We start from the raw sequence: 12,537 nt of genomic DNA on the forward strand, positions 1-12,537 counted from the left end.
AACTTTTCTGCCACAGCAAAAATACCTTCACAGTGTCAAGTATCTTGTTTACATGCAGTAATAACAATGCCAACTAAGCCCATTTCAGTTCTTTGTTACAACACAACAAAATGTAGAAAAGTCAAAGTGAGAGAATAGGTTTTGCACATACTCGACATATTCAATCTTCCAGCTCTATGTTTCTATGAATAGAAACATGTATTCATTTGCAAATGCTCTTTGTATACATGCATATATGAGCATGCCTAATAGTATTCCAGTAATTTGTTATGATACCCAGAAAATATAACACATTACGCCTCTTATTTCACAGTTGAAAACATTGAAGTGTAATAGATTACTCTGTTATATAACATAATCAGCAATTATAGTATTTCCTCTCGCACAATCATTGAAATGGTCTCCAGAGAAACTGGGTAATATCTTGTTTCCGAGGGAAAAAAATAGTTATTACCATTTATATAGTGCTGTATATATTTTATTACAAAATTGTGCAGACACTGACTGGCTAGATACAACATCTCATTGTAAGAGATATAATTAAAACTTTTGAAGATGGGTGAAAATCTTATAGATGGCTGGGGAAAATATATATACCTGAGCATCAGCAAAATCAGGGAGAGAAGCTGTGAAATAAAGAAGCTGTAAATTTAGTTCTTTAAAATTGGTCATTTAAGGACAGTTTCAAACTGGTATTGCTATGAAAATATTTACATTGGATATCCTGGAACTAGTTTGAGGCCCAGATGGCGATTGCAAAAACCACAGAGCACTGATGCACATTAAGGGCTTTCTTTCATGTGCATTTGGGGTAGTTGTTGTCTGACCACTGCAGGTGAAGATAACTTTAACTTGTATAAAATGGACAATATAGAGGAGGTCTTAGTTCCCTGGATGCACTTTTGTCTAACAAAATGTACACAAAATTATACCTACTAAATTACGGTAAAATAGTGCCCTGTGCATGGTAGTAATTGATGTCCCACGTGTCTTCTCCATTTGTATTTTTCTTTTCCAAAAACAAAAATGAAAACAAAACAAAATCCCAGCCATGTACAAAAAATGCTAGTGTCAGGGACTCTTCTTGCATAAATGTGCATATATTTGTGTGTGTGTGTGTGGGGGGGGGGGAGAAAACAACACATTACACACATGAAACAGAATCTTCTTCTTTCTGTAGCAGATATTATCTCCTGTACAGAATATGTTGCTTTCTGTCCAGAAAATGCTGTTTATATTTTAAAAGTACAAATTTTGTGCAGAACCAATCCTAGTCTGCAAATATTTTTATCAGTCTAAGATTCTCCCCATCAAGGTGCACTCAAAAATACCTTTTAACAGTAGTTTCAAATATTCTGGCTATCCCTATTGGTTGCTTATAGGCTGGATTTACATTTCCTCCTTTCCTGAAATATTTTCATGAATCTGTATAACTGTATTCAAACTATTACAAATAATTGATTGGGTTGTTGTATGTTTTCTGGGCTGTATGGCCATGTTCTAGAAGTATTCTCTCCTGACGTTTCACCCACATCTATGGCAGGCATCCTCAGAGGTAGTGAGGTATGGAGGTATGTGGGCGAAACGTCAGGAGAGAATACTTCTAGAACATGGCCATACAGCCCGGAAAACACACAACAACCCAGTGATCCCGGCCATGAAAGCCTTCGACAACACAATAATTGATTGCTTTATAGAGTAGGAAGCATTGGGGAAAAGAGCTTGGAACCTAGAAGTTCATAAGGGAGATTAACTTTAAAACCAGCCTATGACACATCTTCCTTTTAGGTCCTGAAGGGAATCATTCCTGATAAAGATCTCTCTTATATTTGAAAGGTGGATTTCTGCAATACGTTTTCTACTGGGGAGAGGGTACTTTGCTAAGGGAGGCTCAGAAGGAGGTAAGGAGTCCCTCCCTCCATCAGATGTTACTTGAGCTGGTCAGATTTTTAAAGTTAAGTAAGTTGTTCCTTAAACTTTTGTGTCTGGTCTCATCACGCAATAATGGAAAAACAAAGCAAATCTAAAGAGCTGGGATGAAATGTTTTCCTGAAAAATCCTTTTGATCATTTTCATTTAGGTACATTTTGTCCCAAACAATATAAGATATTGGAAGAAGAAAAGTACCTCATTAGGGTTTCTTTTGGGTAGGCGGGTGGGAGTAATATCTTGATGCAGAAGGAACCTGCTTTTTGTTTTTAACAAGTACTGTAAAGTGAAATCTGTATCTGAGTTAAGCTATATCTAATTGACTTTCCCACATTTATCTTCACTTAAGTATATAGAGTCAATTATTTTGCTGCTTATGTGATGTAACAAGTGTGATGTTACCCTTGGAAATGTCAGTAAACATCCACAACATCTGGACAGGGCAATTCAAACAAACAACACCAAACCTTAAATATGAGGTAAAACATATAACAAATGCACATTTTGATCAGTCTGATATTCTTCCTCTCTACCCTAGGACCAAAGAAGAGAAGCCATGATCTGAGATTCTGACCAAGGCCTTGAGACCTGGTAAAGCTGTGTGTGTGTGTATATATGTGTGTCTTTTAAGTCATTTGTCAGTTTATAGTGAGCCTATGAATTTCATAGGTTTTTCATAGGCAAGGAATGCTCATAGGTGGTTATGCCATTTTCTTCCTCTGAAATATAGCCTAAAGTAACAGGCATTTGTTGATAGTTTTCCATCCAAGTACTGAGCATGCTTAGCTTTCAAGATTAGATAGGAACTGGTGTCTTTATAGCATTTAGGCCCCTTCTAATTCTCATTTCTATACCTGTCCTGCTGCTTTCTCAGACATATGGGTTGTGATTTCCTTGGACTATGTTTCATTTTCTCCTTTCCTAAGCCATTAGGGCTATCATATCCACATGCACTGTGAGAGTAGTAACCCATTCAGTCACTGAAAAAGACTTTACTGTCAATTCCATTAAAGCTTGCAATTAATTATCGTTATAGATCTCATGCTACCAAGATCCCCATTCTATGTTGTAAATGCTTCACTTGCTTCCTTTATTTTTTTTTTCTGTTTGCTCTGTGGTTGGATTTACAATCAAAGGCTCCTTTGTTTACTTTAAAAGGAGACTTGAGAGTAGACTATTCAACCTTATTTTATTATAGTTGTTACAGAACTGCCGGCAAAGATGCAATTAAACCTACTTATGTTAAATGATCCAACTTTGTATTAGGAATAGTCAAGTAAATGGCAAATCTCTTAACTCTTAAGTCAATTTAGTGAGGATTAGACCCCTGGAGGGGGGAATCTTCTTAAACTATTGCAAAGCTTTCTTTTGCCATTTTAGCAAGGAAATATGGCAGAGAGGAGTCCCAAAAAAACTGCACCTTATATCAAGATTTCTTCAAACAAACAGCTCCATCTCTGCCTTTCAGGGCCAGACTGAATATCTGACCTAAGCAGATTGTACAACTCACCATGAAATTCAGGTGCACATGGAAGATAAGAAGTTATTGCCTACTAAATTTCAAAAACTTTCATGCTTATAACTTTATCTACTAGTACTGGTTCCTATAGTGAACTCTCTAGGAACTATCTTAGCAGCAATGCAAAAGCTCAGCATGTGTGCAAGTTTCAGGGTACCTGTTTTAATATGAAAATATACTCAGAAGTAAAAGATGTTGTTTTCTATTCAATCTGACACATGGGTTGGTGGAATAATCTGTCTTGAGAAGAAAGAGAATACTAATTTCTTGCTATCTTTACTTTGAATTATGAGATGCTTGAGGAATTATATGTTTGTGAATATTAGTATGAACTGACTGCATCTATATCCTCTAGATTAATGTACACTCTTCTTGTATATTCCAACATAGTTGACAATCAAAAGTGGGATTAAGAGTTCAGATATATGTTTGGAGAAAAACATGTTTAGAAGTGTGTATTTTGAGAGAAAGATATTAACTCTCCTTCAGCAAGTATTTTTCCAAGATCAATCTATTAGTGAGATTCTATAGACCTTTTTATAATCAAAGCTAAAAAATAAAGGTATAATTTGATTTCTAAACGTTTCTGGTTTAACATTTAAAAGGCCAATGTTGTTTCTATCACATTCTTAAAGTGCACTTGAGACACCACAGTGTTAACATACATTTTATGAACAGAGGAAAATGGTAATTGAAATCATCATCTTCTCAAGCATACTTACTTACTTACTTTTTATTCCCTTTTCTTCTAATAAAGATACTCAAAGTATCTAACAGTAAACATGACACAATACAAATTAAAAATAGAGCAAATACATGTAAATATGAATATAAAATTTTGAAAATAAAATTAAAATGCAATATAAATAGCATAAAATACAATTATATTTAAAAACTACATAGTATATACAGGGAAAAATGAATGCACATTTCTTTTGTGAAGGGAAAGCAAATTTATAATATGATTGGAGAAAATACAGCCCACCAATTAAGGGATTATTTTTGAGCTACTACTAGTAAGTCCTAGGGGAGAAACAAAACAAGGAGAAGCCAAGCCAAAAACAAAATAAAGGATGTTTAATGCAATATCAGACTCATAATGAATAAAGAAAGTGATCAGATGTATGATGTTCAGTAATGAAAGGTGCCCAATGTATAATATACATACATGAGCAAGCAGAGGAAGAGTTTGTAAAGGTTTAACATATCTATATGTTTAGGAACAAAGGTTGAGAACTCAACAGGGAAAAGATACAACACAATACAGTAGAGTCTCACTTATCCAAGCTAAACGGGCCGGCAGCAGCTTGGATAAGCGAATATCTTGGATAATAAGGAGGGATTAAGGAAAAGCCTATTAAACATCAAATTAGGTTAGGATTTTACAAATTAAGCACCAAAACATCATGTTATACAACAAATTTGACAGAAAAAGTAGTTCAATACGCAGTAATGTTATGTTGTAATTACTGTATTTGTGAATTTAGCACCAAAATATCACGATATATTGAAAATATTGACTACAAAAATGGCTTGGATTATCCAGAGGCTTGGATAAGTGAGGCTTGGATTAGTGAGACTCTACTGTATTACTATATACAACTGTTACACATAGCTAGCTACATGACAGTGCATTTGCACCAAAGCTACTAAAAATACATGCTAGCTGCCCACAAGTTTCCAAAAATACCAGAGACCAGATAAATTAATGCTACTGCATATCTTTGGCGATGATGTCAATTTCTCTAATTTTAAAGTGGGAACAAAATTAGACATTTTCTAAAAGCTCAGGACAAGGCTTCGATGATGACACAGGCAAACCAATCTTGTTGCTTGGCAAGTCTTCCTTCACAGCCCCAATGTGGACTTTTTAAAAAGTGCAGTAATAATGTTGCAATGCAAATGTAGATATTGGGCCCTTCTACACTAATCCAAAAGGCCAATTTTACTTGGCAGTCTAAAAGGGATTCCTCAACTAGTGTGCAACTCACTAAGGAAGCTGGGAATGAAAAGGGGGTGTGGAATAGCTCCCTCCCATGATCAGACTTCTTAGTGAGTTTGCAGCCTGGCTTAGAGCAACCAGACCACTAAAGTAAAACAGGGGTAGGGAACAAGTAGCAACTTCCATCTCAGAAAGTATGTAGTGGCTATCAAGAAATTTGTGTCTGGTTCTGTTTAGGAACCAGCCAAACTGTCTTTACACCCCCTAACTTGAGGGACAACTTGAATCACGCTCAAGATTTGGGTTTTCCACTGAGTTAACTTAACCTGGTGGTTAAGTCTCAATAAGGTTGCCTTCCCCTAGGTTAAACTAGATGAACCATGAAGAGGCTGATTTGCAGTCACACTAACCTAGGTGCTCAGCTCGCAGATGTATCCTTAGAAATAGACTGATAAGTGAATGGAAAGGTGAACAGATGTGCAAATGGCATATACTGGAAGTAGTTTGATCTACTTATCCCGAAGTATGAGCCACGGTGGCACAATGGGTTAAACCGTTGAGCTGCTGAACTTGCTGATCAGAACTTCAACCTGGCACTCCGAAAACATGTAAATGTGAGTAGATCAATAGGTACTAGCTCAGCAGGAAGGTAAACGGTTTCCCATGCAGTCATACTGGCCACATGATTTAGGAGGTGTCTACAGACAATGCAAGCTCTTCGGCCTATAAATGGAAATGAGCACCATCCCCAGAGTTGGAGATGAAAACCTTTCCTCAGAACTGGGAGGAGAAACATTTATCTGAGTTTGTTGTTTCTAGGCATTGAATGTTTGCCTTGTTGTCTGTGTTTGCTGGAATCTGTCCTGAGTCCCCTTGGGAAGATAGAACAGAATACAAATAAAGTATTATTATTTTTATTATTAGCAAAGGATGGAAATGACTGACAGATCAAGTTGCACACACACACTTCCCCATGTGAGTTCTGTTACTGTTGTTGAAAAATCAAACCCCCTTCCAAAAGTTAGACTCAAGAAGAATTCCAAAGTGCTATTACTTTCATTACATTTTTACACTATATGAAGTTTTGCAATATCAAAATATAAACATTTCTCCAGCTTGTAATAGACTTTATTTCCAGCAGCCCGGCCAGAAAACTAGACATCCCGGATGTGATTACTTAACCTTTCACCAAAATAACACCTGGAGATGTTGGCTGAAGAGGAAATGCATGCCCACAAACCCCAGACAAAGAGCCTGTCTGCAAATCCCCTAACAAAGAAGTTTAACTTCAAGCTTCAAAATTATATGTGTGTGTGTGTGTGTGTGTGTGTGTGTGTTATTTAAAAAACCATTTATAATATGGTTATAACTCTTCCCACACATATATGATACATATTAAAGAATAACTACTACCTTGTGCTGGAACAGGGAATCATATCTGCACACAGGGCTGTAGTTCACCCCCCCCTCCGAAAATTTTCAGCTTAAAAAAAACCTGGTTTACTCATGAATTTTAACTGATTAACCAAATCCCCATGAGTGCCCACTGAGGTTTATCGATGGAGCCTGATTTCTAAATTATTTTGCATTATGGAACTACTCTTCATGATTTGCTTAAAAAAAAATTCAATCTCCCCTATGTTTTTCTGGCTATGGTCCTGTCTGCCCTAATGGAGGTGGGTCCATTAGGAGGAAACAATGCTAGCTGGAAAAATTAATTCCATCAACAGAAGTTTTGATCTCTCAAGGGAATCCAGAGATGAGCCGCTGCCGGACAATCAACAGTATACAGTATACATGAATTGAACTGTTCATGTTTACACAACAGCCGCATTGTGTTTTCAAGGTTCACCTTTTGTGCAAGCTGGATTGAGTCAATAATCTCATAATGGACTGTTTTACATATTGCCTCAACACATTTTACTTGTCCACCCCTTTCTCTGGGGTGGATCTTCCAAACAGCTCTGGGTTCAAACTGACAGCAGTTCATTTTTCCTGTCACAGAGGAGACTCCATCCACTCCTGACATCATGAGGATTCCCCAGCCAACAGGAGCCTAGATTGAAACTGAGCCAGTTTCTGACCAATCAGGGGAGGGCGCGGGGACTTTGAGTACTGTCAAACAGAAAAAATGTCTTGCACTGTGCATGCTTATGTCAGATCCTTTTAAATGGAAACTCTTTATCAGACATCCTTTCAAGTCTGAAAACTCTGTTACTGTTGCCTTCAAACTTGGCTCAGGAAAGAAGATTCCACCTGAACATTAGGAAGAACTTCCTAACTGTGAGAGCTGTCCAGCAGTGGAACTCTCTGCCCTGGAGTGTGGTGGAGGCCCCTTCTTGGAGGCATTTAAATAGAGGGTGGATGGCATCTGTCGGGGGTGCTTTGTATGGAATTTTCCTGCTTTTTGGCAAGGGGTTGGACTGGATGGCCCACGAGGTCTCTTCCAGTCCTATGATTCTATGATTCTATGAAAGTGAGGGGGAAGCCTATTCATTGTGCTAGCAAAAATACCTAACCTTGCCAAGTTTTACTTCATTTTTCCATCCCAATACTATTTTTCTACACATTACTCCTTTAGCAGGTACCAGCTTCAGCTGGATCAGAAATACTTCTGATCAGAGCCTTTTACCTCTCCTCCATTGCACCTCTTCTCTTCCATTCTATTCGCTCTCTCTCCCCATTACCATCCTGATGAAACCTTCTTTTTTTTTGGGCCCTTCCACACAACCATATAACCCAGAATATCTAGGCAGATAATCCACAATATCTGCTTTGAACTGGGTTATCTGAGTCCACACTGCCATATGATCCAGTTCAAAGCAGATAATGTGGGATTCTGTAAAGCTGTATGGAAGAGGCCCTTGTCTTTCTCTGCCTCTGAGACTCCACCTGTTCGTTCAGCTTTTCCCTGTCTTAACTTTTGTCCTTCTCCTTGCTAATCAGTGGGAGTGTTTCTCTCCCAAACCCCTGAGTTGTAATGTTTTCACAACCCAAATTGAAGCAGCCATATTTACATCAGAAATTAATAAATTGTAGGGGTGATAGAGAAATATGACATATATATTCAGTTTTATCGTATTTATTTACTGTATTGTTATGTCTTATTTTAACTTTCTATATAAAGTGTAATCAAATCCTGTCAAGCCTTGTTGTTTGGTTTGGTATTGTGATATGACCTAAGGGCTAATCAATAAAATGTATTACTATACTACATCAGTAATGAATATGTTTTATATTAAATTAGCCCCAAGATGATCAGCATCCCCTCAATACGTAATAAAGTTTCAGATATCTAGGTTTCACCTTGTTTCAACTTTGATTGAAAAAGACAGACACATACACATACACATTGTTGTGCTTGCTTTTGTGGTAGATGTCGTTCACCTCCTCCCTGTTCTACTGCATTCTATTCTGTTCTATTTGTTGCAGTTACAGTATATTCCCCCTTTCTCTCAGTAAGCACAAAATTATATACATGACTTTCCTCTTGTGCTTCACTATCACAAGAAACTTGCAAGGTAGATCAAGCTGAAAGTGACTGACAAACCCAGAGTCAACCAGTGAGATTCCCAGGAACATAAACTAACACTTCACAAATGTCAGGCTAGTATTCTAATCTTTTCACCACTCTAACCCTCCAATTTCTTATAATGTATTCGCTGTTGATTTATGTCATACCAGCTGGGCATTGGTATTTTCAATTTCTGCAGATTACCTATAATGCATATATAGGACTCATAAGCTGTGGGCAAATCATTTTACAATAAATGGAAATAGTGTTATGTTTATGTGTGAAGAGGAAATCAATATCATATCCTCAATCCCAATTTGTTCGCCTACATGATCATTTTGTTAAGGGATTATATAGAGCATGAGAAGCAATATCAGACATAAGGATCTTGACAATGTGGGAGATGACCCCTGCTGAAACATTACCTATCATTGCAGCAATGTGCATAAGGAATTGATTGAACCTGCAGGTTTAATTAATGACTGAAAAGAATTTGGAGAGCACTGGTGTGACAAAGCCTTGCCTTTTTTATATAAAAGGAAGCTTCATTTATTAAAAAAGAAAACCTCAAACCTTACTCTTTAAAATTAATGAGCACACCTGTTCTTTCTGGAGAGGCAGAGAGCAACTTGCCTCTATCTCTTGATGAGATAAGGAAATGAACCTGTGTGACTAAATGAAGAAACTGGACCATAAATGGACTTTAATTCTCAGTTGCCTTGCAGATTGTGCTAACGTATGGTCAAACTCTTCTCTAGGTGAACAGGAAACCTTAATTACTGGTGCAGAGCTGGCCCTAGGTATTTTTCAAGTGTAGGTGAACAGAATTTTGGTGCCCCCCCAAACCAATCACTGAAAAATAAAAGCGTTGGGTAAGCGAAAATGTTGGATAATAAGGAGGGATTAAGGAAAAGCCTATTAAACATCAAATTACATTAAGATTTTACAAATTAAGCACCAAAACATCATGTTTTACAACAAATCAACAGAAAAAGCAGTCTCGACTGCGCCCCCGTATGTTTTGCGCCCAAAGCGACCGTTTAATTTGCCTCATTGTTGGACCGGCTCTGTGCTGGTGGTTCAAATGGAAAATTGAGAGTATGAGAAAAGTATCATTACATAGTTTTGTAACTGGCACTGGATTTGCATCTAGATTGTTTTCGTTTTTGATGGAGTCTTGCTGCCTAACTTCTGGACTGCTGTGTCCAGAAGTTTACATCAGGGTAAAAATTATGTGACCTTTGAGGCTATATAAAGTCCACTATGTGGTCCAGCATGTCCCCCACATACCCCTTCCAACACAAAGTTATCAAAATCTTTGAGCTCCAAATAGAGAGCTGGGTACCTGTAAACGTCCAGGAGATATACATTTCCATTTTGAAGCTATTCTCTTTCAGATCTTTGGAGACTCAAGTCAGCTTCATTTAAGGTTCTAAGTTATAATTTGACTACTTTTGAGTGGCATAGCTAACAAAGCTGAAAGAGATTCAAACTGTGCAGAAAACTAATGGCAAGATGGTCACAATCCAGTCCCTGTATTGGTGATAGCAGCAGTGTCCAGTCAGGATAGCTGAATGGTCCAAATTGGAATCAATTCTGCTGACCAAGCTGTCCAGAAGGCACGGGATACTCCGAAGGATCTGGCAAACTCTAGAATATCTCCCAAATTCCCCAAAGCAGAGCAAAATTGGTTTAAAATGAAATAAAACCAAAAAAAAACCCTCACAACCAAAAAAATCCTAGAAGGCACTGTGTTGTAGGGATTGTGAGATTTCCATTTGGAATGAATCCGGTGTTTTTCACAAATGTAAACAATTCCTGGATTTATTTCTTCAACTGAAATTCATCTGAGGAAGCAGACTTAGGTTTCATCTATGGGACACTTTACTTTGGGGCCAATGGAGAGTGCGGAACTCCAGATTGGTCCTGGGGGCAGCCCCTAGGTTTCTGCAATAATGGGAAGGAATCCTGACTGTCCCACAGTGCCAATACTGGTTCACCCTTCCCATCCCTCTCATGTGCTCGTCATAGTGGCAGCTATTGATTCTTGCCTGGAGTTGGTCAAAGTGCCAGAGCAATGTGGAAGAGGGAAGGAGGAAAAAGAGGAATCCCCCTCTCCCCGATTCTCCTTTTTGCCTCAGCCAACATCATTCCAGTTCAGGAGCGATTACCAGCAGTCATAGAATCATAGAATGGTAGAGTTGGAAGAGACCAGATGGGCCATCTAGTCCAACCCCCTGCCATGCAGGAAAAGCACAATCAGTGTACCCCTGACAGGTGGCCTTCCAGCCTGTTTAAAAGTTTCCAAGGAAGGAGCTTTCATTCCACTCCAAGGCAGAAATTTCCATTGTTGAACAGCTGTGTTGTCTGTAGCACTCCTATAGTGAGGATCAAAGAGGGACAACAAATGCCACTCCATGTCTCTGGTTCATTCGAGCCTGAGGAATACAGGATGATGATGTAAACAGTTGCACCTAGTTCCATATGAGAATAGGCCCAACTGTTGACACAGGCCTATAGTTCAATTTTGCTCCACAGTCTCAGGGAAATTTAAGAGCAACCCATAGCTTTTTGTAACACAGTTCAAGATTGCCTTAGCCTAATCAGCTTTGCATCAGCTCTCCATGGAAATTCTGCATAGTTTCCATGGAGCTGATCCCCCCCCCCTTTCCTCTAGGGTTGAGCAAATTTTTCATTAGTCTGTTAAATTTGTTTTAAATTCGGTTCAAAAGCACTTTTGAAGTGATTTTTGAAACATCTGCTCACTGTCTTCCGAATATTAAGAATTTGAATAAAAAGGCACCTTTTTTTTGTCTGTCTCTGATGTCTTCAGATGTAGCTGTAGCCCCTCTGAGAGGAGAAGCCATGTTGGCATGCCTCTCAGCCAATCAGGGCGGAAGGAAGAGGGAGGGAGAGGGGTGGCCATAGTTCTGGTAGCGTTTTTAAAAAATGTTGTTTCAAAATTCCCCAAAAATCAGTGGATGGGTCAAACATTATGCAACTTGATAGGCAAGGAGTGGTGAATTTTTGCTTTGTTTGAGGCAAATTTCATCCCAATAGCTTTCAAAAACCACCCCCTTTTGTCCTCAGAATCATAGAATCATAGAGTTGGAAGAGACCTCATGGGCCATCCAGTCTAACCCCATTCTGCCAAGAAGCAGGAAATCGCATTCAAAGCACCCCTGACAGATGGCCATCCAGCCTCTGCTTAAAAGCCTCCAAAGAAGGCCGCCACCACACTCTGGGGCAGAGAGTTCCACTGCTGAATAGCTCTCACAGTGAGGAATTTCTTCCTAATGTTCAGGTGAAATCTCCTTTCCTGTAGTTTGAAGCCATTGTTCCATTGCATCCTAGTTTCCAGGGCAGCAGAAAACAAGCTTGCTCCTGCCTCCCTATGACTACCCCTCACATATTTATACATCATGTCTCCTCTCAGCCTTCTCTTCTGCAGGCTAAACATGACCAGTTCTTTAAGCCACTCCTCATAGGGCTTGTTCTCTAGACCCTAGACCATTTTAGTTGCCCTCCTCTGACCATCTTGATCAAACTTTCATACGGTATGTGAATTCTTGGAAGGTATGAGAAGTTTAGAGAGAGGGAGGGAGGGACGGAGAGAGGGAGGGAGGAAGAGGT

Source organism: Anolis carolinensis, chromosome 4, assembly GCF_035594765.1.
Source record: "Anolis carolinensis isolate JA03-04 chromosome 4, rAnoCar3.1.pri, whole genome shotgun sequence".
Classification (NCBI taxonomy): domain Eukaryota; kingdom Metazoa; phylum Chordata; class Lepidosauria; order Squamata; family Dactyloidae; genus Anolis; species Anolis carolinensis.